We start from the raw sequence: 26,521 nt of genomic DNA, 5'->3' as shown, positions 1-26,521 counted from the left end.
TGGGTGCTTGTAGATAAGGTGATTGGACTATCTAAAGTCTATTTTAGTCTATTAACTCTCTAAAGTTAACCAAGTTGGTTATGAGTCATCTTGACCCTCTTTACCATTTATTTTCGGAGGATTGTCTGTAAATGGTTGGGGAGGAAAAACTCACTGCAGTACTGCCACTCGTCTAGAGACAGATGGGCAACTCGTAAGTATTAACCTCATACTAAAGGATATGCTAAGAGAATACGTTAGCAAGAAGCAAACCAACTGGAAAGATTACCTTTCTAGTTTGGAGCTTGTTTATCATAATGCAAAGCATGTTGCGACTAGATTTAGTCCCTGCATGTTTATGTCATGTTTTCAACCTTGATCACCATTATGGTGGGGTTGCCTATTGATAGAAATGATAGAAACTCAAGGACTTTGTATAGGCTAATGAGTTGTATCAGCAGGTCACTTTCATGGAAAGTTGAGAAGAGGTATTCTTGAATGTTCTAGTATCTTCAGAAAGTCCAACTCCTGATCACTCATCTAGACACCTCTTAGTTGTGGTAACTCGATTACAATACGCAAGTGAGTTATAAATAGAGTCTACACTTAAACCAGCCACACCAACGATTGCGAAGGGACAACAATGTGGTAAATCAAGATGTTTTTCTTGGTTTCATTGAACCTCCTACTGACCTGTGTACTAGTCAAAGGAACAACTCGACCTCTGAGAGGTGCCACTACGGAAAACATTAGTGTTGTTCATAATATATTAGTTTTCAAGGACAAAAATGCTTCTCCAAGGGGGGAGTAATGTCATGCCAAGGGTACGACTAGGTGGGCACGGCCCGAGAAAAGTGACGGACACTCATGTAGTATAGGGGTACTCATGCAATATAGGGGTCTATATGTAGCCAAGAGCCAGTGGCCAATATGTAGTGCGGTTGGGTGGTTATTTGAATGTGTGCCTCCCCTCTGGTCTTACAATGTTGTCTTGTATCTTAGATGCATGTATAGAATATACCAAGCCACTGCAGGCTCCCCTTGAAATCACTAACAATCTGCAATGCATCTAGAAAGAGTGCTCTCTAAGTAGTGCCAGACACCCACAATTTGATAACTGTTTCATTGAGATCAAGCTCTATCTCAGCTGAGGAACATAGTGCACATGTCATGGCGCATATGACGCACCACTTGTTAATGACAAGCAAACATCTCCTGCACCTGCAATGTCAAACATTGAACCATCGGCCAAGTGTATACAACCAAAGCTCCCACTAGAGAATGTGTTGAATCCCTCACGATGTGGTGTGACGTGAAAAACTATATCCTCATCTAGCAACCAACTAGGAGAAGTGTCATTGCTGGAAGATATGTTAGCAGGAGGAATGCTAAAGGCAAACGTGATATCACAGTCATTGGCATATGAAGCCACCACTCTAGAATGTGTCAAAACCTCATTTGCATCACACATAGATCTTTGCTGCTGCTTTATATGTCTAAAGCAGTACCACCTAATGTGCCATATGTGACCACAAGGCCAACATCGCATATATCAGCAACTACAAGATTGTCGTCTCTCACGAGTCATCACTGTAGACTCCAACTATCACACATGTCTACTATATGGACGCCAAGGAGCTATGGTGAGAAAACTTAGGAGAAACTTTCCAAAGTCTCCCATGTAAACTGAGCAAAAAACCTCAAGAAAAATCTCAACCATAGACTATGCCAGAATGGCAACAAAGTGGGAGATCACTTGACCACTACTGAGAACCATGATCAATTGCATGAGGGGCTGTAGATAGGGGTGATGGGTATGGGGCGAGGGGGTGTAGGTAGAGGCGAGGGGATGTAGGTAGGGTTAAGAGGGGTAGAGAGGGGCAAGGGGGGTGGGTAGGGGCAAGGGCTAGAGAGGGATGAAGGGGTTAGGGCTGGGTGAGTATGCAAGGAAAAGTGCAAGCGGGGAAATTTAGGCCCTAGCTCATATATGGCAAAAAATTAGATTAGAAAAACACGGTCTCAACTTAATGAATTAATATTAATGTCAAGCGTATTGATGGAAAGAAGAAGAAGGAACTCAGTGATGATGAGAAGAGGAAGTGAAAGAGAAGTTGCTTAGCAGGAAAGCCTCGCAATGAACACTGTGAGTGGTGTTTCTAGGCTTTCTTCCTCTCTTCCTTGGCCTTATTTTCTCAGGAATCTCACTCTACTCAACTATGTCTTCATCACAAACCTCTGCACCACAATTGTCAATTTGTATACTAGTGCATGCATTGTCCTTTGTGCAATCTCAATCTTCCACTGCATCAAAGGGACTACCCTCAAGCCTTTGGCTGGCTTTGAGGTGGCCGAATCCACTATGCAGAGTATGAGGTTGAGTGGGAGGCATGTGAACAATGAATAGTGAAGGTTATGCAGCCGTCCTCATTTACCATGTGCGGGATATGCCCAATTAGGCATGTGGACAAGCTATCTCAGGTTTCAGGTTCAAATCAGTTTAGGAAGTGTTTTGGCACCTTTGTGAGCTTGTGAGCAGGCCGTGCATGTCCAGGCACTTGAATTAGTTGCATATCCTCTGGTTGCACACAACATGATCGTGAGCATGGCATTCAGTACCCATCGTGAGCATTTTACAGAGCATAGGACCCTTTTTCTCAAAACACACATTTTTCACTTATTTATTAATAAGTGACTCTCGTTGGAAAAGTAGGTAGGGCAAATTGCTAAGGCATTATAAAAGAAACCTAGCGCTAGCAATTTTAGGCAGAAGAGACGGAAGAAGTTCCAGCAACTTGCATTGTTCTCTCCTCAGCAAGACCGACAAAAGACAGCCTATCATTTTTAGCCAACAACAGTAGCTAGCATTTTTGGAGCAGTTCCTCTAGTGTTCTCTACTATAGATCAGCCTAGCGGTTTCAGTTTGCAGATCCAGACTAGCATTTGCATATTCCACCACCAGATCAGCCAAGCACATATGCGTTTTCATTTTTCAGCACTTAGCCATTGCAGATTTAGCCCCTAGCCTCGCATATCTCACCTACCAGGCAGATCCTCGCTGTACCGTTGAATCAACCAGCGTTTACAGTTTCAGCCCGCTATTTTCAGTTTTCAGCATCTGTGTTTTCAATGCATCGTCGTCAAGTCATCGTCATCGCCATCCTTGCTGACACAGTGTCAGAGATTAGCAAAACGTTAGGGTCTTGCAGATTTCAGCATTTTAGCCCTAACATTTTCAATTTTCAGTGACCTACGTTGGTCATGAATGGTAAATTTACTTCCCCACCCCTTTCATTTATATTGCTAGCTCCATGTTCGAAGCGAGTGGCTCTACTAAAAGTCTCCTTCAAGCAGCTAAGCACGCTCAGCCGGGACTGTGGGCCCATGGCATGCATGTCTTGGCTTGAACTATCAGGATTGGGCATTGGGTATCCTTCCATGATGTCGTAGTCAGAGGAAGAGTCACTAATCGATGCTCACATATGCATAAAAATCAGCTCCTTAATCTACTATTTGCAGGCATACAATTTGGGACAAACAACTCAATTGAGCATAAAGCGCATAACCATATATGCAAGTAGTGAGCAAACAAGCTCAAAACATAGCCCACAAGATAATTGCTTGCCAAAACGTGTGAAACCTATGTGACTGCCTGTAATCTGTAGCCACATGAGCATATGCAACTCTCATTCCTGCGAGATTGGGTACAAGAGCACGAAACTGTGTCCAAGCTGACAAAACCTGTCAAAGTGGGAGTCAAACTCAACGACTAAACCATAAGAGAGTAAAACTGAAGATACGCATACAACATGCCAAGAATCTGGGAAAAATACCTCAGATATTTTCCTATAAACTGAGTCAAAACTCAAAAATCTCACCAAAACTGCATGAAAACAGATTCACAAATGGTATACATGCATTGCCAAAAACCTGGCATACTGGCTCACTCCTAAATGAGTGGCTCTATCGATGACTACATCGAGTGACTACATGTGTCCAAAAACCATGTAAACCTGTGAACCTGCTAATGTGTGAGCTATACCTAGCTCAACTTGTATCCACAAATGCATACATAGCATAAACTGCACAAAATTGTGCTAAAACCACCCTCTGGAATGCCCCACATATTCATACATGAGCATTATGTGTGCCGCATAAGTGGTCGTAAATATCGTTCAAGATCTGCACTCGTAGGAAATCCGCTCATGGATGGTCTATCGGATCCACTATGCACTAGTGTGTGCCACCAAAGCAACAAAAATGGGGGGCTATCAAAAACAAATTGTCGTGGAGGGGTGGGGGGGCAAGGAGACACTGCAAAGTCAAATCACTGCAGATGCAGGCTAGAGGAGAGCTGATGCCGATCTTGCTTGTCTGTCTCTTGGTTTTTCAAAGTCAAGAAAATGGGGTGTCGAGGATGTTTGTCGGAGTAAAAATTGCTTTGGAATGAGTGTGGGAGGGTAGCTGATGGCAAAGCTATGCTGGAGGAGAGCCAGCCCATGCTCTCTCACTCTCACTTGAGGCCAAGAAACAAGAATTATCGATGCCATCTTTCGTGGTCGGATGGAAGTGCTCTGATGCTGTAGACATCGATGGTTGAAGTTGCTGAGAAGAATGCTAAAAACAAATCATCAAGTCTGAGAGCTTGGCTCTCTCGCTCTCTTTGACCAAGAAGAGAAATTGCTCTCGCTCTCTCTCTTCTTGCTTGTCCACCAAGAGAGCTTCCAACTCTTGTTTTATCTTCTCCCTATCGATCAAGATTCTGTGTGAATGTGCCCTTACACACACCTTTGGATAAATTAAAATAAGTTTTATGCTCTTTGTCAAACTGCAGCTGGCTGAGAGCATTTGAGATTTCCAGCGTTCTGTTTATCCAAAGAGCATAAAACTTATTTTAATTTATCCAAAGGTGTGTGTAAGGGCACATTCACACAGAATCTTGATCGACAGGGAGAAGATAAAACAAGAGCTGGAAGCTCTCTTGGTGGACAAGCAAGAAGAGAGAGAGCGAGAGCAATTTCTCTTCTTGGTCAAAGAGAGCGAGAGAGCCAAGCTCTCAGACTTGATGATTTGTTTTTAGCATTCTTCTCAGCAACTTCAACCATCGACGTCTACGGCATCAGAGCACTTCCATCCGTTCTGGGCTGAGAGCATTTGAGCTTTCCAGCGTTCTGTTTGACCAAGACTCGATTGTGTGTGTGTGTGTGTGTGTGTGTGTGTGTGTGAACACAACCACTCACACAATCAATTTGCTTGAATCCCTTCTGGAGCTACTCGATTCAGTGCTAGGGTAGAGAAACTTATCAACTATTCTTTGTGTATATCAAGAATAAAGATGTATATCAGATTGCGAACACCGAACGTCTAGCCCTAGGCAAAAGCGCAACGCCTTTACCCCAACAAATAAGACATGAAGATGGACATTAAAGAATATAATTTATTGTCACAAAAGCCACTAAAAGTTGTGAAGCCTCAATTTTGAGCCAATTGTTACTTTATCCATGTGTACACATTTTTGTTGAGAGCTAGGGCCCATTGAGCTTCTAGATTAGAAAGAAATGTGTTATTATTGAGCCTTAGTTACCTTAGGTCTTTATTTCTTCTAGAATCCCTAGGTATATAAGTGAGTTTTGAATCACTTTTAAGGGTTTATCTTGAGTTGAGCAACATTGTTGAGCAATATTGTGAATTGTCATTGATTCTAATCAAGATTTCTTGTGCATGCTATTGTTGCATTGCAATTCTAATGACACAATGGAGATATCCTACTTTTAATCTCCATTTTAAGTGCTTTCACGATGTGACATTTTGTGTTGAGAGGTGTTTCTTGTGATCTTTAATTGCTCCTTTGAGCGCCTTAAAGTTGTTGTTTTTGTTAATTTTTATTCAAGAGTGATTAGGGAAGTGCATTGACTCTGAAACATGCATTCTGCTCATGTTTTGATGATTTGGTAAATGAAGGGTACAAATTTTCATTTCCAAGACTGTGTTTCTTGGCCTTGGCACAATGTCATAGTGTTAGTTGTCTCTCTTTTGCAGTTTCATGGCATTTCGAGCTCATTTGCTTAGTGAAATTATAGGATGATCTAGTAGGAAGAGTAGTTGAAACGTTGCACATTTGCTTTTGATTTGTTAAGTGTTTAAATGTCTTAATTACGTAGTGGATAGTAGGAAGAGTACTTGAGATGTTTCACATTTGATTTTGATTTGTTGTCAAGTGCTTAAATGTCTTGAATTCATTGTTTTTGCACCCCAATCGGGGTGACTCAATGAAAATTTATGAGAGTTATATTACTGATTAGAAACATATGCTATGGACATCCACCACAGTGACCCACTAACATTGGTGCCGTTGCTAAGGATCAAATCTAGATTGGTAGAGTGGCCTATTCTTGGCTTAGAGACCACCTAAATTAGCTAGAGTACCATATTTCATTTTCACCTATGATAGTGTAGTGAAATAGGATTTTTGTACTTGAGAGAAGCTAGAAGTGAGGAAACTTGCAAGGTCTCTTATTTGGTTGTTTTTGTGTCGGCCGAGTGCCAAGCCTCACCATATCGATGCTAGCAAAGCAAGAACCACAGACATAAAATGTCAATCCATGGGATGTACCTGACCCAACTAGTGCATAGAGGCTACAAGAGATATCTAATCCCTCAAAAAAACCAAGTATAGTGTGCTCTCACCAAGATCAGTCTCAGGTATGTGTCAGACACCAAACAACTAACCTTCTTACCGCAAGCCTACTATGATGATTTTGTGTAGCTATAGTGCTCTAAATGCGACAAAACTTGCGACTTAGAATTTGCAGAGTATTCTCACCAACCTCATGTGCTCAAAAGCCATTTTTGACACTTGGACATAATTGTGCCAAAGATAAACAACGTGTTTATTGCAAGCCTAATACGATGATTTTGTATAACTACGGTGTTCCAAATGCAACAAAACTCGCTACCTAGAATGTGCAGAGTATCCTCACCATCCTCATGTACACAAAAGTAATTTCTAACACTTGGGCATACTTGCGTTGAAGATAAACAACCTAATTTGGACAAGTCAATTTTGACCTTCAGAGCACTCTATAGCTTTCTTAGGACGTGCTCTATCTATTCCTATGATCAAAAACCAACTTGGATGCATGTATGGTGCAAAAGGAATGAAAACAACTAGTAGATGGACACGATTAAAACCACAACTTCATCATAAGAAACTTACGTAGAAAGGACGAGCTTTCGCATTGGTATGCTCCAAATTGCAATGCAACACCACACGAGGGAGACACAAAGAGATGAAACAAGAGGGAGCTTATAGACATTACAACAGTGTACACTTACTTTCATTCTCCAAAACTTACAAAACCCTTACAAAGATTGGCTTTTATACCTTAGCCATAGGGTTTGAAATGTGCACTGCTTAGCGCCCAAGACCTTTGAGGCTCCACAACTTAATATATCTAGTACCTAGGCACGTTAATTGACATATTCTTTATAGTTTGGAACTCTCATTGAGCCCGTAAGTTACAATTATCACAATGTCTAGATAAATAAAAAAATTACAATACATGGCCATTTTGGAAAAATATAATATATGTAACTCCAATCTTTACTACTTCTTCATATTCATCCTTCATGTGCATTTGCAAGGTATTGGGCCTTTGGAATCTTCTGTTAACTGATGTCAGCTCAGTTGACATTCCCCCCTTTCAATTTTAGTACCCGTCCTCGAGCACTATTGAAAAGTGTTTGTGGAGGTTGGAAGGTTGTCGATGGGCTATATCGTCTTCATTTGTCGTTGAATTTGTTGATGAGGTTCATTTTGCCGTAGCATCTTCATTGGTCTCACTAATATCGCATTTATCTGTTGTAGTTGCTTATGGTGAGGCTTCTGTTTATTTATTAAGAGTATGTACAAGAGAAGTAGAATGGTGAGGATCTAAATTAGATTCTAATACCTGGCTTGTTGGGATAAATCCCCATGTGGTGAGTTGGGCGAGGCACCCACCCACTACACTTATTTATTATGTACATAATAGAATAAGGGGACTCACATGTTGATGGTGAGTTTTAGCCCCTACAAACACAAGTCTCCTCTACTCCTCTCTTCTACATTGCTGCACACACACACACACACACACACACACGCACACACTCACTCACGCATGCTCCCGCTTGCACACTTCAATTGGTATTAGAGCTAGAGGATTGGAGAGCACCATTGGAGCTCGACAGGGAAGCACGTAGGTAAGCAACAAAAACTTCATCACGTTTTTGTAGATTTGTTTTAGTCTATCAAAAGGCTTTTATTCAGGCCAATTCTCTCCATTTCTAACCGATTTTTTGTGCTCTTCAAATTTGCAGAAGAAAGTTTTCTCAAAATTCTCACCGATTTTGAGATATGTCATTCAAATTGTCAGCAGGTCGTGTAGGATAGGCTGCCAATTTTATGGATCAAATTTCTCTTGGTTAGAATCAACATTTCACGTCAAATCCTACTATTTCTAACTGTTTTTGCATGCTCTACAACCTTGTAGAAGGAAATTTCTACAAATTTCCCATAGTATCTACTTCAGACAGCAGGGTGGTGTACTTTTGCAGGTTCTTTTGCTTACAAATCCTTTGCATTGCAAGAGTTTTTTGGCATGTGTACATATACACATAGTCAAACACACACTTGTAGATTGATATGCAAGTGATGTATGCGTATTGTGGTGATCTAGTGTGCTTTCACAGTTGATTTGCTACATCGGGAGAGCTTGGATTGAGGTTGTTGGTTCTCTTATTTTATGCATATATGGTTTACTCTTTGTGAAGAGAGTGGGACTGAAAATTTTAGCAAATTTATGTGCATACGTTGAGAATATCTTGTGGATGTATACACTCTTGTGGACTCTCAAGATTTGAGAGTGGATACATCACAAGTTATGTGTATTGACTTGTGCGATTGAGCAGATTTCAGAAAGTGTTATGCATGGATTTGCAGAGAGTTTTGAAAGCATTTCTAGCATGATTGTGACCTAAAATTTTAATGATTCCGATGCTCATTTTGGTGCATGCTTGATGCTTGTTTATATTGCCATGTGGATGTGCATGATGTGCGCTTTTCGACGGATGATATTCTTCGCCTTGTAATGGAATATGTGTGTTGATTCTCAGCTGTTTGGAGCATCAATTTGTGTCATATTTTGGTTTGTTTGCATCCAAGTTTATGTTAGTATATGCCTCCCTTGTAGAGTGCGGTTGATGCACTTTGTGTTTTGGATTATAGGATTGTTTTCCAGGTTCAAGGAGTTGAGACTTTGGGGCAGCTCATGTATGCTTGAGGGCAGATTTTGCGCATGATTTGCTCATGGTTTTGAGCATGTTTATGGCATGTATGGTTATTATGGTTAGATAGTCAAATACTGCCAAAATTTTGCTGGATTCTTCTTGCGAGTTTATTTGTTTATGTGTATGTTTTGCAATCATGCTTTGATTGCATTTTGGCACTCAGTGGTTGCTTTGCCATTGTGTTTTAGCATCACATTGTGAGCGTGTTTACTCACCATATTATGTCATTTGACATGTATGCATTAATCTCTTTAGGAAATAGATTGTTGATGGATTCATCGGTTATCGCATAGTGCATAGTGCATAGTGCTCTTAAATTAGAGCGGGTTTTTGGCATCATTTGAGCAGTTTTAATCACTTGTTTTGATACATTGATTGCTATATTTGCTGAAAATTCTCTTAGATAGCTTATGCGAGTTTATGTTGTATTTTGACAGTGCTTGGTGTATGAGTTAGCGAGGCTTTGGCTATTGTCAATTAATCAATTTGTGCTTGATCACATGTTATCGCCATGAATTTGGCATGGACATCATTGTTAGGGTTTCTGCTTTTGCATACAAGGTTTGATGGTTCAAACTTTGAGCATTGGAAAGCAGGTATGCATGATGCATTGACTCAGTGGGCCAAGTGTTGCCACTATAAAGCATGGATGCTAGGCCAGAATCTATGACAGACAATGAGTGGGGGGACTTGGATGAGCTTGCATGTTTGACAATCATGTTACACCTTGGTGAGTCTGTCTATTGCATCGGTTTGGATGCATGTACAGCTAGAGATTTATGGCAGAGATTGTGCAATGCTTTTGGCACAAATGACTAAAGAGATGCCTACAGTCAGGACGATCTTGCAAACATAGAGATATTGTGTGTTGGCATTGTGGTCATACAGGGCATGTATGTAGGTGTTGTTTTTTATGGATAAGACAACACAAGAGACATCACAGGAGAGATGCTATTACTTTGGATGATGCAGCAACATATGTAGCATATGTGATGTTAGCGGGTCGCCGCGCGACGGACGTCTGCAGCATAGCTCTTTTGTACTAACATAACGTCAATATGCAAGGAAGCGACTCGGGATGGGGCACGGAGACTAAATGAGAGTGTAAATCTCACCAAAGTGAACTCAAGGGCTACTCGTTCTACGACAAAAGCAAATCAACCACTTCCTAGTCAAACAATCAGTATGCGTCCAATCTCACCACTTCACGTCATAACGCCTTTTTGGTATCCAAACGAATCGAGAATGCCACGAAACTTGAGGAGAGGTATTACAACACCTATGGGCTCAATCCTACCAAGTTCTGTCACCATATGGGAAGGTACATAAATCACGATCCATCACAAAAAATGTATAGAAGACTGAAACAGAAGTACTTGGAAAGATCTTCCTTAAGCATAGAAACACTTATCCATGGTCAAAACATCAAAAAACAACCATTTTAACCTCCAAATCAATGCATTTAGCTCACCAACAATACGTAGTGAACCACAACAGAATTGGAAATGATTACACTTAGATTGTAGAGCAAGAGACAAGGAACACAATGTGCTATTCGGAATAGAATTTTGATTACCAGCTCAGGAGAAAAGAAGATTATAAGTTGTAGTCACAAGAAGCCTCCACAGTGCATGTTTTTTCTTCTTCTAGCTAATGATACTTCTCCTTTCAAAACTAAGGGTTTTGACTTTAAAAGTTAGGGGGCTTTCCCATGGCCATCCGGCCTCTTACAAAGGTGTAGACTCAGAGAAATAAAGAGGGTATTGTTTAATCACATCATGATTACAACTCATCTTAGGCTGAATTACATGGTTTTTTTCAAAAAAATAGAGTGTCCACAGGGTTTGGTGTGCATACACCTGTATGCGCCTGTATCCACCAAACATTCCCCCCTTCCTATTCATTGCACGTCCTCGTGCAAGCTATCTCTGAGTGAGTTTACTTTACTATCTTCTTTCGAGCGTTGCAGTGAGATTTCTAAATTTTTGAGCTCTTGCTTCAATCTCGACTTTGGTTGCCAGCTCTCTGAAGGGATTATTGTTGATGGTACTTTGGTAGGCGATGTGGTGGGCCAACAGATCTTTCGTCATTGGATGAATATAGAAGAGTCCACTTCGAAGAAACCTGTCATGAAAGCTTCCTCGAAGGTCTGCATGTAATGAGAGGGAAGAAACATGACTCTTGCATATAATCCCATGATAACATTTCTGCTGGGGATTTTTGTTTCCATATTCCAGCAAATACCCCGCGTACCCCCGACAAAAACTTGCTAGGAATGCTCTACTGCTTCAATGTCTTTGAAAGCTGTAATGTATGTGATGAGCATTTTGGCAATCTTTACAAGCATCTGAAAAGCGAGATCTGGGATCTCTTTCATCATATTGATTACGCCTTTTAGAGTTTGCACCATGTATTGCTTGGATGGGGGGTTGTTATAAAGCGGTTTTGTGATTAACGGGTAGTTTAGCACTGCCGGTCTTTTGCTTTGCCAACTATAAAAACTGTCCTAGGATCGTCGTCTGTTGATGGGACAGTAAGTGGGGTCGATCTTGAGATGCTAGGGGGCATTTCTGTAATATGTTTCATCAGTTGGTCATTGATCGAACGATTTTTTCTGCGAGAGTGGCTGATTGTCGAGGATGGCCTGAATCTGAAGGGCTGTAATCGGAACCTCTCTGTAGTCCCCTCTGCTATTTGGTTCAAGTTCGGGGAGCATCTTTTGCTGCCATAATCAAACTTCTTGCCGCATCAATGGTAGTGTGATCATCTCGTGCCCATGATTTTTTGCTACCTCATCTTGAGTGATCATGAGGAGGGCATACGATTCTAGCACTTTGAGTTCATATTGCATATACGCCTTGTGTGAAGGGTCCTTTACTTCTGAGATCCAGCACTGAATTTCATCTTATGCCGACTCCAAGGTGGATGTTGTGGTTGGATCTGCAGATTCTTGCATGTCTTTTCCAATGCTCGTAGTGGTAATCTCTGTTTGATGAGTTACAAATGTTGATTGTTCGAATCCTTCTCCCTGCTCAAATTCCCCTGGGTCATGCCGATACTTTGTTTGATTAGCACACAACCATAATTGTTTGTCCTTTCCCCGCCTATACAAATGGTTGGCAATGAGCAGATAGTGTTTGGACTCTTCTTCGACAGTTTTCATTCTTGCTTTGCCCCATTCCGTTGGAAAGGTTTTGTTTTTTAAGTGCTCAACTATGTGAGCACTCCATTTAGGTGCTTGTACTACACGAAACATGGTGGCATGTTCCACTGGGGGCTGTATTGTACAACTATCACAGGATTTTATATATTTATGGACACTGTGTTCCATGTTTGGCCAGTAGACACCCAGTCTTTGTAACCGTTGGCCTGTCTGTGTTTCACCAGTGTGAAATCTCATCTTTTGTATATGAGCTTGTTTGAGGTAGTAGGTGGTATCTTCGGGTTGTACACATAGTCTCAGTATCCCATTCTTACCATGTTTGTACAGTCGTCCTGCTTAAAGTTGGAGATTTTGTGTTTGATGGTTGTCTTTCTATCTGCAATGAGCCGATTGTGAGTAGAGGAATGACCTCTTTTATCCATCTCGGCACCATTTCTATGTTAAACAGATATGAATCAGGAAGGTCATCATCAACACCCTCAGGTGCTTCCCCATGAAATAGTCGTGAAAGATGATCTGCTCTTTGGTGTGTGGTCCCCTTTTTTACGACCACCGTGAAGTCAAACTCAACCAACAGTATAAACCAACGAACAATTCTTCCAGTGTTGCAAGGTTTGTTTACTAGATACAGTAGTGCTTGATGATCCATGAAGAAGACAAACTTATTTGCTAGAAGGTAGTGATTAAATTTCTTGACAGCATAGATAATTCCCAGACCTTCTCTTTCGTTGTGGTATAATTTCTCTCTGCGTTGCTTAGTTGCCGACTAGAGTAGAAAATGGGAAAATCCATTTTCTTATCTCTTGGCTGGGCTAATATACACTTGATGGCATAGGCTGATGCATCCACATGGACATGAAAGATTTTTCTCCAGTCAGGGGCTTGCAAATTGGAACTGAAATTAAATGTTGCTTCAATTTTTGGAAAGCCTGCTCACATTCCTCCGTCCATTCGAACTTAGTTATGAGGACGTACAATGGCTTGGCTATTACAACATACATGTATATGAAACGCGTGTAGTATCCGCAATGCCCCATAAATGCTTGCACTTCTTTTATCTTCGTTGGTCTCGGTAGTGCAGCAATTGTCTGCACCTTTTCTTGATCAGTTGAAATTCCGTTTTTGGACACACTGTGGCCCAAAATTCTACCTTGTCTTACCATGAAGACGCATTTTTCCGGGTTTAAGCAAATACGATACGTTCTGCATTTTTCAAAGACTTTTCCCAGATGAGTGATGTGGTCACTTTGTCAATGGGAATGAACACAAAGATCATCCATGTAGATCTCCAGAAATTGTCTGAGATATTCTTTGAATGCGTGGTTCATTAGTCTTTGAAATGTGCCTGGGGCATTGGTCAAGCCGAAAGGCATTACCCTGTATGCAAATATACCCCACTCTATTGCAAAAGCTGTCTTATGTTGATCTTCCGCTCTAATCATCAACTGGTTGTAGCCTGAGAACCCATCCAAGAAACTATAGGCCTCTTTCCCTGCTACCCTCTCAATAACATGATCGGTTATTAGCAGTGGGTAGTTATCCCTAATGGTGGCTGCATTTACTTGTTTGAGGTTTACATAGACACGCAGTTTGCCATTCTTTTTGGGTACCACCACAATCGGGAACATCCACTCGGTGTGCTCAACCTCGTTAGTTTTTCTCCTTAATTTTCTTTGCAAAAGTTTCATTGTACGTGTAAGGACATTGTCTGCGTGGTCTCGCATCACTCTTAAGGGGAATCGTGTGCTGACATATCTCAAGATCTATCCCCTTTAGATCTTTGTATGACCATGCAAATACATCTTTATATTGCATGAGCGTATCGACTAGAAGTTGCTCTTCCTCTTCAGTAAGGTCCGTGGCAATATATGCCGGTTTAGGCTCCTTACCTGGTTCTGCTAAGTTGATGCTTTTGGTGTTTTCATGCCCATCATATGAAATTCCTGGTTCTTTGGGATCTTGTTTGGGTTTTTGCACCACTATCTTCCTATCTTGAATGGTATACTTCTTATAGTGGGAAGGTGCATCAAATTTATCATCAGTTTCCATTTTTGTTGTCCAAACTTCCTTCAAAGCTCGTTTCAAGTCATTGTATTTGACTTTACGCTCCATCTTGGACAACTTAAACAATTTTTCGGTATTTTTCTCTTTTCTTGGTCTTTGTTTTGATGTTGTTTTGGTTGACTCAGGTTTCATATATCGCTTTGATATCTTGTCCTTGAGGTAGTCAGTCGCTTTGACTAATCTTAAGTACTACGTTTTGTCAGTTAATAGAGGTACTGAGTCCTCATTGTGCTTGTTGTGGTCGTTTCTACGTTTATCTCGATACCTGCATTGTCTTTGAGGGTTTTGGTTTGGGAAATCATAGTAGATCACTCGTTGATCCTTCCGTTTGATGCTCTGACTTGAGCTACTAGACAGCTTGTCGTCCGCGTTATCCTCTAGCGTCTTATCAGTCGAGTCGTGAAAATCTTCTTCATCCGTTTGGACAAGGTCTCTTATAGAGATTTCTTCCACTATGCGTCGGCACTCGGCCACCCCTTCCTTGTCAGGTACGTCTTCCTCTGTTTTCGGAGTTAGGCGGACATTCATCATCTGGGATGGAATGATATCATACCCTTCCTCATCACAGAATTTGGTGAGGGTCACCTCGTTTACACAAACATCAAGAGTAGCTAGTATTTGTTGCCATCCAAAAGATTCGAACATCTCTTTTGGAAAAGTCGCTGGTATCTATGCTTCATCTTGTGCAGTCCTATCAAGAATGCAGTTTTCATGTTTTAGACTTCCACAATCGGAAGCTTCTCCTGTCCATTAGTGAGCTTTGTTCTAGAGCCAAGCCGGTATTCCTCCTTCTTGGTCAATTGTGGAATGCAAGTCTTCTCCTGGGGTTCTTTCTATGTCTCTATAGCTATGATCTGTGACACTAATCTTTGTAGTGACATCCTTGTTCCTGAGATAGATATAGTCGTAGCCCCAATCTTGCACCATTTCGAGCTGACGCATGAATGGTCTGCCCAGTATGATGTCGAAATTGCTTCTCTTATCAAAATTCATATAGCGAAGGTGTGTTCATATGCAATTCCACAAGAGGTTACTACAATCTACTCCAAGATGCCAATAGGTCTCTCCAAGTACCCATCCGCTAGTTGAAGTTTCATTCTAGTTCTCTTTAGAGCAAATTTTCCCCATTTTTTCCACATTGCTTTGGTGGTTATGGCAATTCTGGCTCCACTATCCAATTTTGCTATCGATTTTACGCCCTTGTAATCTACCGGTAGGGTAGTATTTCCTTCCTCACCTTCACAATAGTCCCCTACCTTGTTTATTGGCACTGGCTCATGTTTAGTTTGCTTCGAGGGTTGTGTCTTTAGTGTGTTTTGAGAAGCCTCGGTTGAAGGAATTACCAACCCTATTTTTTCCGAATTTTTTGCGACCTCATCCCAAAGATGCAATCTAATATTCAATAACTTTGACAGAGTCAGTGTACAACGGATAAGGGATGACATCAGCTCGTGAAGAGTTTTAGTATTCATCATCTTAGGATTGGCTTTCCATTGAGATGGGACTTTCCTTACCTCAGATCGAGTTTCATGGTTACCAATAAATGAAGGTAAAGTCTTCAACGACTGTGGTTTACTCTCTTCCGATATCGATGTGCCTGCATCACCATACAATGATCGGATGTCATTTGGGTAGAGCTCATGCTCCAGGTGGATTTCTGGGATAGGAGCTGACACAAGTGTGGCACTTTCATCTTTTCTATTCCTGATCTATTCCCATAGCTCTTGAGGCCATTGTTCTTCTACCTCCGGAATTGGCAGTGGTACTTGAGAATGCGTTCCATCTGTTGTATTGGCTACCACCCTCGTATCCAAAGGTGTTTCGTCTACAAGATTGGGTAGGTTATTCTCTTCAATTCCTCTTCCCTCTAACTCTTGAATCTTTTCTCGTATGAGTACCTCAATTTTTGGAGTTGTAGGAACTGATGGTTCCATAAGCGCTTGAGTGGCTTGAATGAGCTCTTTGCACATCTTTAGCCTCTCTTTCTCATAGCCTAGATAACCACCTATCCTCTTCGGTTTGGTTAGGCTTTAGCCTTGCCTCATAAGCTTTCAAAATTGCGTCCAAAGGTTTGAACACCTTGTCTACTAAGACTGACCCTCTTGATGACAGTTCCGATGGTTTCTTTATCTCGTTGCTGCCATAAGGTCTCTTTCCCTTTGACGTTGTTCCTTTGTTTTCAGAAATTTGGTTTCCAATGCCCTTTTTTCTTTTTTCTCTTTTGGCTTTCATCTTGTTTCGTTTTGCCTTCCAAGATTTTCTAGGGGTTCGGACAAACAAGTTGTCTATCTCTGTTTGGCTGGCTAGGACGTTCCTTGCTACACCCCTTGGTTAGATCCTGCCAATCCAAATCCCTTGGCAAATGGAGAATTTCTTTCCTTGAAAGTACCACTGTGAAGAGGCCAATAAATGACCAACAGCACTTATCAAATCACAAATGAGGTCATATCCCAGAAAAAAAAAGTGCTCGTAAAGACACAAGCAGTGCTATAGACAAAACAAGAGATCTTGTCAAGTTGGAATGTTTACTCACAACTGGATCTATGGTAAGTTTAAAAGTCTATAACCTTGGGTTCTTGTGGATAGCCGTGCTATTTGAAATGCTTTGCCTCATCTATACACCATGGTATAGATAAGCCTTCACAAGTATAAGACCATCCAAAAAGAGAGTCTGCTAGGTTGAGGAAAGTCTCTTAACCTAAAGTGGTGTGTGTGTAGTGCCTGCGTATGCTTTTGTGCATACTATACATGTCTTGTAGCTTATCCTATAAGCGTACAACAATCTGCTTGTACGATGCTCCCTCATAGAGATGTAGAAAAATATATATATATATAGAAGTCAGATCTTGATCCACCTACCTTGTATGTGGTAATGGATGTACCAAATTGGCTTCTATATTGTACTTCGCCCATGAATGAACTTTGTTTGATTAAATCATGTTAAACATTCAATATCTTATTGTGTCATTAATAGAGTAGTTGGTACTATAGCAAAAGCATAAACAATGATTGATGGGAATAAATTCCACCTAAATTTTAAACCATGCATGCCACGTAGAAAAGAAAAATGGAAGTCCGTGGTCAGAATAACGGTTTCATTAGCTTGAGCCAACACTAGAAGTGCCTTGCACAATTTGTATTGGCATGGAAACATCACAATTTGATGCTATCATGTGTAAAATGTGACCTTATATCCCTACATTGCCAAAATCCTAAACATGCATTCCATTGTCCTTGATCCCAAGGCAATGGACAGTATCGTGACATAGATGAGAAACCTTGCTTTGTGCTAAAATTGTCAAAGCACTTTGCTTTGCACAGTAGGAAGCCTTTTGCAACATAAAGTTTAAAATAAAAAAAACAAGAAGAACTTGAAATTTTTAAGCTTGTCGTGCACTTGTGGCCTGTTGGATCTAGAAGTAAAATCTCACTTGAGAGTGAGTTTCAACTTGATTTTAGTATCTGACATGGAATCTTGCTCATATCCATGGATTTTGAAAAATAGGCGTCCGATGGATCCTGTGAACCCTCTCAACTTGGGTCATACTGACACCTAGTGAAATAATATGTAGACCATTGCAAAGTCTCCCAAGTTCGTATGCTAATAGCATATTGCAAACTTTGGAAGCCTCAATGCAAGATGCTTAAATTGAAGCTTTGCTTCACATAAATACTCTTGTGCTCATAGCCAACAAATGATTTTGTTGACATACAGATATCATGGCAAAGAGAATCAACCTTGTTGAACATTTTTAGCTAAATGACCATGTCGAATATTACATTGTATTGAGAAGCATAAAACTAAGTACCTGCAATAATGTACATCTTGATTGCACTCACAAAACATACCTAAAATCTTCCAATGGTGCCTCGTGGTAAGTATTCCCTGTCGGCTTCTATGAGCGGTGACAATTAGTAAGCCTTGCCTAGTAGTTTTACATCCTTTAGTAAGTCTAGCAACAAGCCATGCCAATTTCTTTGAGATTCTAAAACATTGCCGGTTGGCCTTGCTGTTGCATCAAAATTTTAACCTCTCATGAGTGTGCTCTGACGGGGTACTCTAGAGAAGCCATGCTTCTGATAGAAACTATTTCTTACTCAATCCATGCTTGATTGTGGTGGTTAAACCAACTTTTGGCCTTTGCAAACAATGTATTTAACAAGATTTGATGCCATATGATAAATTTCACAAGCCGTGCTTGTGTGCTTGATGTGTATAGTGCACACATTTTTGTTGCATTCCATATTCTCAACAAAAAAATAAAAAAATTGATTGCATACCTTATGAATTCCTTATGACGACTTGCCCTACCATCAAAAGAACACTTCGTGCATGTACAACTTTGATTGCACTTGGATCCACTTTCAATGGCCCTGCCGCATGTAATTTCTGTTACTGAATGCACTTGGCCATCTTTTGCATCTTGTAGCCTTTGCAAGAACGTTCATTTCCCCTTGATGCACCCTGCTATCAACACCTTGCATGCATGTTGGTTCGTAGCCTTGTCAAAATCTTCATGTCGAGAGCACTCCATGTCGAAGGGTATAGCTTTGTCATCGGCAGGTTGTCTTTGCCATGGTCGTGAGATGTGGGAAAACCATCGTAGGAATCACGAGACCATCTCAAGGTTTCAAAGGAGGTTGCAGATGGAACTTCAATTTTCATGGCCCCGTATCCCAACCCCATAGTAATAAGTCGTGATTGACACCTCGCCTTGGAGGCTATGGTCGGAGCCGAGGTGAGCACATGGAACTTCTCTTTGCATGGCCCCTCTATGAAATAGGCCCCTTGGGTTTCCACTTGGGCACCCTAGGGTGCCCAATGTTTAAAAAATAAATAAAAATAATAATGGGTTCTAAGCATGGTGATGGTGGCGCCGTTGCGCATAAGAGAAGGAGAGAGAGATCTCTTGATGCAGGTCAAACCAGGGTACGTCCCTGTATCAAAAAATGCTTCTTGTGGTAGGGTGAACACAAAGAGAGAGAAATCCCATCCTTCCATGTAGGTCATTGTCAACTGTTGGGACTTGCTAAACACCGTGTGCGAGCCGCAAGGCTACGAGCACACAACCTACACATACATGCAAGCTCTGCGACTTCACATGGGTATGTCACTCACCTCCTACGTTGCTCTTGCTGAGGAAATCCGTGTGCGTGCAGAGAGGAAGAAGTCGCTGCATTGTTGACCGCCCTCCTCGCGGTCTTTGTACTCTCGCTACTCGATCGCCTACGCTCTCTCTCTCTCTCTCTCTCTCTCTCTCTCTCTCTCTCTCTCTCTCATACAGATAGAGGAAGAAGATAAGGCAAGAGCAAAAATCATACGTTTAAAATGAATCAAAAGACTAGTTGTACAACCTTATCTATGGGTTGGGTCCGTCCCTTTCACATATGAGTGCCGACATTCTAGTGCGCCTCTCATCAACGATCACCAGTCCTAGACTATAGTCCTACAAGATAATAATAATAAGGATGACACGCAAAGTTAGCATGCCCCCTTCCTGATGTAAATTTCATCCTCAAAATTTAGGAAGGTATGTCTGAAAAACAGGAACTCCATCAATCCACTCATATGGGTCTTGTAGTAGCTAAACATCTTGATGAGAGTAGTGGCCCATGGACGTGCCATCAATCAAGAATTTGCACTTGTCCTCAGCCAGAGTGCAATCTTGATCTTCACTCAAACGCTGCAAAATCAACAAGAAATAGCACAATAACTGCACTCATAAGAACATGGGTAAGTAAAAGTCATATGCAATGAATAAGCATAAAGAATGATTGGTAAAAAAATATTAAATTTTCTTTTAGGTCGTAAACATTAAAATGCAATATAATTGAAGTCATGAGCAGTTGTAAAGGTCAACGAATCAAAAAGTCTATGGTCGCTAATTTAACTACCAATAGGCACTAATGGTCAACTATTAACACCATGGGCAAGCTTCTCAATTCTCTATAGCCAATTAAGTTGTTTAATTGTGAGAGCAAAGTGTTCAAGTCCGAGGGCTAACTAGAGGCTATACCTAAAAGACCATGTATCTAAGATACAATAAAGGAAATTGCACATGAAATCATCACATGAATTGTTCTTTTGTTTGACCCCCAAAGTCTTTATGATATATGCTTTCTTTCCACATAGAGCCTTAATTGATCTTTTGGGCTCTCTCTTTTTTTCTTTTCTTTTTGTTTCACATTGATTCAAAGTCATTTGACAAGTATGCTTATTTTGTACTCATTTTACTTCTCAAGGAAAAGCGCCCACACTAGGAACCTCTAGGGCTCTAGTACCATAGGCAATACATGTGAATGAAGTACCAAATCAAGCCAGGATCTTTCTTTCAGCTTAACATTTAACATTTTTTGCACTTTTGTTTTTTGTTTTTATGTTGTTTTTCTTTGATTGCATTTCAATTTTGTAACTTTGGGGGGTCATTTTGACACTGGTACCTTTCCTAGGCTCATCACAATAGTCAAACTCTATTTATTATACTTAAGCTAAAGGTAAAGAGGACTTAAGTCCACTAGAAAGCACTAGCACATTGTATGCAATGCTTCATTATATCGGATTAAGAGCCTAAGTAACCATTGAAAATTAGGAAGGCATCTCTTACATTATTAAGAGAAGATCTCTAGTGCTCTACCTTGGTCAAATTGCAGCCCTAAGTCTCAACCTCTATCCTCATTATCGTCAAGATAAATAAAGTCATCCTCATTGAGACAATGTGTCCCATCCATGAAATCATGTAAATCTTCCTCGTCTCATCGAATACACATAGGTTCCCTAAGAAGGTTACTAGATGTGTATATTCATCTTGCTCAAAATGATAAGCGTATGCACTCAGAGAGACGTTCTCTACTGCGTAGGGATCAATCATGGTCAAGAGACATATCAACCATTCTAATTCCTCAAAAATTTTCTCACCCACTAGTGTATCTACCAAATCCCATTCAGAGACCTAAGCACATGGTAGACGGGTTATACAAATTGATGAGCGAGTATTTTCAAGCAACAAAATAATCAAGCAAGTCCCTATGGATTTATCTCTCAATCACAGATATCCAAGCACAAAGAAACCATCATGGGATTGTTATACGGCAGAGCCGTCGCTGCTCGCGACAAGCCGAGGGCACCTAACGTCTGCTATTCTAACACTTTCCACCTGTATTGTCCACTTGAAATACATTTCCATTTATAGTCTCCAAAATTCGTCCAAGGGCACTTTCCCAACTTATCAATTAACCCATAGCCCCATTACTTTAGAGGGCCCGATAATTTTAAAGGACCCAATTGCAGTTAGTGTGCACGCTCCATATCCCCACGAGCAGGCAATCTACTTTATGTGAGGCTGCAATAGTACATAGAATGCTATTGAATAGTATGAAGAGGATGAATGGCTCATGAATGGTTAAGTAGGTATTAGTGATTGTAAAGGCGGAACCTCCATGTAGGGGGTGGTTGAAATACCCCTCACCAAAACTGCAACGATCATGATCTCCTTCATTTTTGCATGTTGATGCTTTTTGTTAAACGAAGGGTATGGAGCACGCATAAATCTTTGGATGGGATATAATGGAGAAGGGGATCTAGGGAAGCCACCTGGTCTAAAAAGAGGCTTGCCCCATCCTACATCACTTCGTTGCTAGACAGTGGACAGGAGGCCAGCCTCGAGGCGTCATGCAAACGGGGAGAAGAAGAAGAAGAAGAAGAAGAGAGTTTTAACGTCATGGGAAACTATCCCAAGAGACCTTAAAGCTACTCGCAACCATGATTAAGAGAATGTAGCCAAAAAACTCTATCGCGAATTTCTTGGGACAATTTTAGAAGAGTTTCCCCTAGAATAGGAGCAAAAACTCAAACCAAAGTGTAGTAAAATCACTGTGTAAAAACAGTTAGGAGTGCCAAGAATGCATAAAATGGACTCGCGAGAAAAATATGGCAGAGTCTCCTTTGCATGAAGAGTCAAAACTCAACTAAAAAAAACTGTATAAACTGCTAAAAAAAGAACCACTAGGCATATACTTCACAAAACCAGTGCTGTGTGACCGCCAACTTGGCATCAAAAGCACAAAAAACCGTCTAGATACATGTCCTATGGCGAGGGTACCATAAAGGGAAACTCCAGCTACCTATATCACCGAAGATATCTCAACATTCAAGAATACCCCAACTCAACTCAAAAACCGCATAAACTGCTCAAAAAATAACCACTTGGCATATAATGCACAAAACCACTATTGTGTGATCGCTAACTCGGTGTTAAAAGCACAAAAAACCATCCAGATACATGTCCTATGGCAAGGGTACCATAAAGGGGAACTCCAGCTACCTATATCATCGAAGGTATCTCAAGATTTGAGAATACCCCAGCTCTGATACCAATTGATGGATTGGATCCGGAGAGTGCAAGGGAAGGAGAGAAGGGGAAGGGGATGAGTAGTTTGTGGAGCATTAGAGAGTAAATTTCTCTCTTCCTCCTTATTATCCTTATGAATAGAAGTGGGCGGCCGCCCGCCCGGCCATATCCGACCGTGGGGCCAGAAACCCAACAAAAGCTTCGTTTGGATTCCCTGATCCTAAGCTAAGTGATACAAATCGTTCTTGCTTTGGTACCCAAACTATCTTTGGAATAGGTTTGTAGTGTTCCGTGATCTTTCCCTTCCCACGGTCTTTAATCGGCTCCATAGTTACAGGATTCGACTCACATGGGTCTATAGGTGACAGGGAAGAACACAATTTATGTTTAGGCACCCAGATTTGATTGTTTCCGTCATAGTAGCCTTGGGCTTCTAATAGTTGTTTAGGAACCCAACGTAACATTTTCTTTCATTTCTTGGGGCGAGTGGAGTGTCTCTTATGAGGCTTATGTTTTGAACCAGATTGAGCATCGGAAGTGGTACTTAACAAAGCTTTAGGGACCCATTTGTATGTTCCCCTTGTCAAAATGTTGATTCATAGGTGTCACATTCTCTATTTTAATCATGGAAGTTGAAGTTTTAGAGGTTTGTGCTACATGTACGGATGATTTAACCTCTTGGATTTGCAATTTTTTGTTATATGTTTCCTCGGGAGGCGATAACTCAGGGAGTGTTGCTTGAGGGGTTGAGAGTTGGTTTTTATGTCATGATACTCTTGGTTCCCCAATCAATATTACATTTAGTTGCAGACATCTATATGCACCCTAGGTTTATGTTACCCTCCATAGTGCCAACACGCATGACCAACAAGCTTTTAACCACAATCCCTTGTGATAAATGACAAGAGTATGTAGGATTCCAAAAACAATCTCTTCTTCTTATTGAAACCCTTGACTTGGATGGTATTTGTGGATAAGGGTGGTTTTCCTAGTTGACACCATATTCCATAGGATAACAATTTATGTTGAGCTCCTAAGTCCAATAATGCATTATATAGTACTTTTCCATAGGAGCTATTCAACACGATTGGGTACCGTAGAGGCGGTTCAGAGTCTATAGAATGAATGTGTAGCACCCAGATTGGCTTCTCGTTGGCGTCTAATAACGTTGTTATTGCTCTCGAGCTTCAATCCTGGCTTGTATTTTTTTTAACTCAGCTTGTTCTTTTGCTACTTTCTTTTGTTGGATGGCACGTAATTCCTCTTGGCTTAGGGGATCATAGTATCTTTTGAATTTACTCCCATTGAGGAATCCAATGGTTTCAACTATGTCTAGAGCCTACACACAAAGGGTACCTTGTGGGGTAATTTCATATACTCTATATGGCCCTTTGCCAACGTATTTTAATTTTTCTTCTCGTTATGCACTTTGTACATAAGAACTTTATCACCGACTTTGATGTCCTTGTTCTTTAAATGGAAATCAAACCACTTCTTTCTCCTATCTTTCTCCACAAGGGCATTCCGCACATCCAACTGCCTCTCCTCCTCTAGCCTTTCGAGGATATATAATCGCTCGATTAATGAGTTACCATCCCAACCTTCTTGAGAAGCTACTCAAAGACTAGGAACGACGAATTCCCATGGCATTACTGCTTCTTGACCATACACCATTTTGAATGGTGTGCAATTAATGGCCACTTTATAAGCTGTAAGATAAGCCCATAGAGTTGGTGTAAGCTTCAAGTCCCAATATGTACGATGAGCCTCTACCGTCTTAGTTAAGATAGAAATTAGAGTCTTGTTGGTACTCTCAGCTTGGCCATTTGCTTCTGGATAAAAAGGTGTAGATTTATGGTGAGATATCATGAATTTTTAGGCGAGTTCTTTTATCACTTCATTTATAAAATGGGTACCATTGTCACTCACAATCTCAAAGGGACTCCCAAATTGTGTAATAATGTTTTCAAAGAGGAACTTAGTTGTTGTCTTTGTGTGAGCTTTGCATGTAGCTTTTAACTTCAACCCATTTTGTACTTATTGAGTATTACGGGATGCCCTACAAAATCTAAGCCCCACTTTTCAAATGGTTGGGTCACCTTTATAGGATGTAGAGGCATCTTATCTTTTCTTTGTGGTTTTGCATAAGGTTGGCATTCATCACATCCTTTCTTAAAGAGTGATGCATCCTTAAATAAAGTGGGGCACAAATAACCTAATTGTGTAATACCTTTTTAGCAACCAATTCTCTTTAAAAGTGACCACCAGCTACACCCATGTGTGCTTCTTGCAAAATGTAGAAATACTCATCCTCATGGGCACAACGTCTAATAATGTCATCTTTTCCTTGCTTATAGAGAGTTTCGACAATCAAGCAGTAAGGTTCTCATTCCTTGATTAACCTTTGAGCTAAATCCTTTCGAAACTCTTTGGGGGAAAAACCATTAACTAAAAAGTTGACAATTTTCACTTCATTCAGGCATTGTCTCAACTTTAAATAGGGAAGTGTCGCGCAGTCCATCATCAATCCCAACAGGGGCTTCACCATTGGGTATGTGAGACAAATGATCTGCCATAACATGTTTCTTGCCAGGTCTTACAAAAACAATGAAATCAAACTCGAGCAGAATTAACAACCATCGCGTAATTCTTCCCATGGAACATTGCTTGTTTACTAGATACAACAACGCTTGATGATCTACGTAAAACACAAACTTGGTAGCAAGAAGGTAATATCAAAATTTCTTTACAACATAAATCATAGCTAAACCTTCTTGCTCTGTAGTGGTGTAGTTCATATCGGCATCATTTAATTAGCGACTTGCAAAGCTAATAGGGCAGTCTAATTTATGTTCTCCTGGTTGAGTTAGAATACACCCAATAGCAAAGTTTGATGCATCAATATGCACATTTAAAATTACGTTCTAGTCGGGCACTCGTAGGATTGGGGAACTTGTCAGGGCCTTTTTTAATAACTCATAAGCATGGTCACACTCCTTGATCCAGTGAAACTCGATAAGAAGATTGTACAATGGATGAGCTATTTCAGTGAAGTTTAAAATAAACCGTCGATATTAACCAACATGGCCCATGAATCTTTGAACTCCCTTAGAGTTTGTAGGCTGTGGCAAATTAGCAATGGCTTTAATTTTTCTTTCATCTGTGGAAATCCCATTCTTGGACACTATATACCCTAAAATGACTCCATGCTTAACCCAAAATTGGCATTTGAAAGGGTTCAATGAGATGCGATACAATCTTCACCTTTCAAACACTTTTTGTACACATGATAGATGCTTCTCCCAAGAGGAATAAACACAAAGGTCATATAGGAAAGCTTCACAAAACTCCCGTAAATATTCTTTGAATGTAGTGTTTATTAACCGTTGGAATGTAGCAGGGGCATTTGTCAAGCCAAAGGCCATAACACAAAATGCAAACACTTCAAATTTGGTTATAAAGGCAGTTTTATCTTGGTCCCCTAGTGCAATCATGATTTGATTATAACTAGAGTATCCATCTAAAAAGCTATAAGTTTCCTTTCTTGTAACTCTTTCAAGCACATGTTCCAAATATGGCAAGGGATAATGATCTCTCCTAGTGGCCGCATTAACCTTTTTGAGGCCCCACACACACTCTAAGT

Source organism: Adiantum capillus-veneris, chromosome 4 (genome assembly GCF_014529385.1).
Source record: "Adiantum capillus-veneris isolate H3 chromosome 4, ASM1452938v2, whole genome shotgun sequence".
NCBI classification, from domain to species: Eukaryota; Viridiplantae; Streptophyta; class Polypodiopsida; order Polypodiales; family Pteridaceae; genus Adiantum; species Adiantum capillus-veneris.
Note: the sequence above shows the minus strand (reverse complement) of the source record.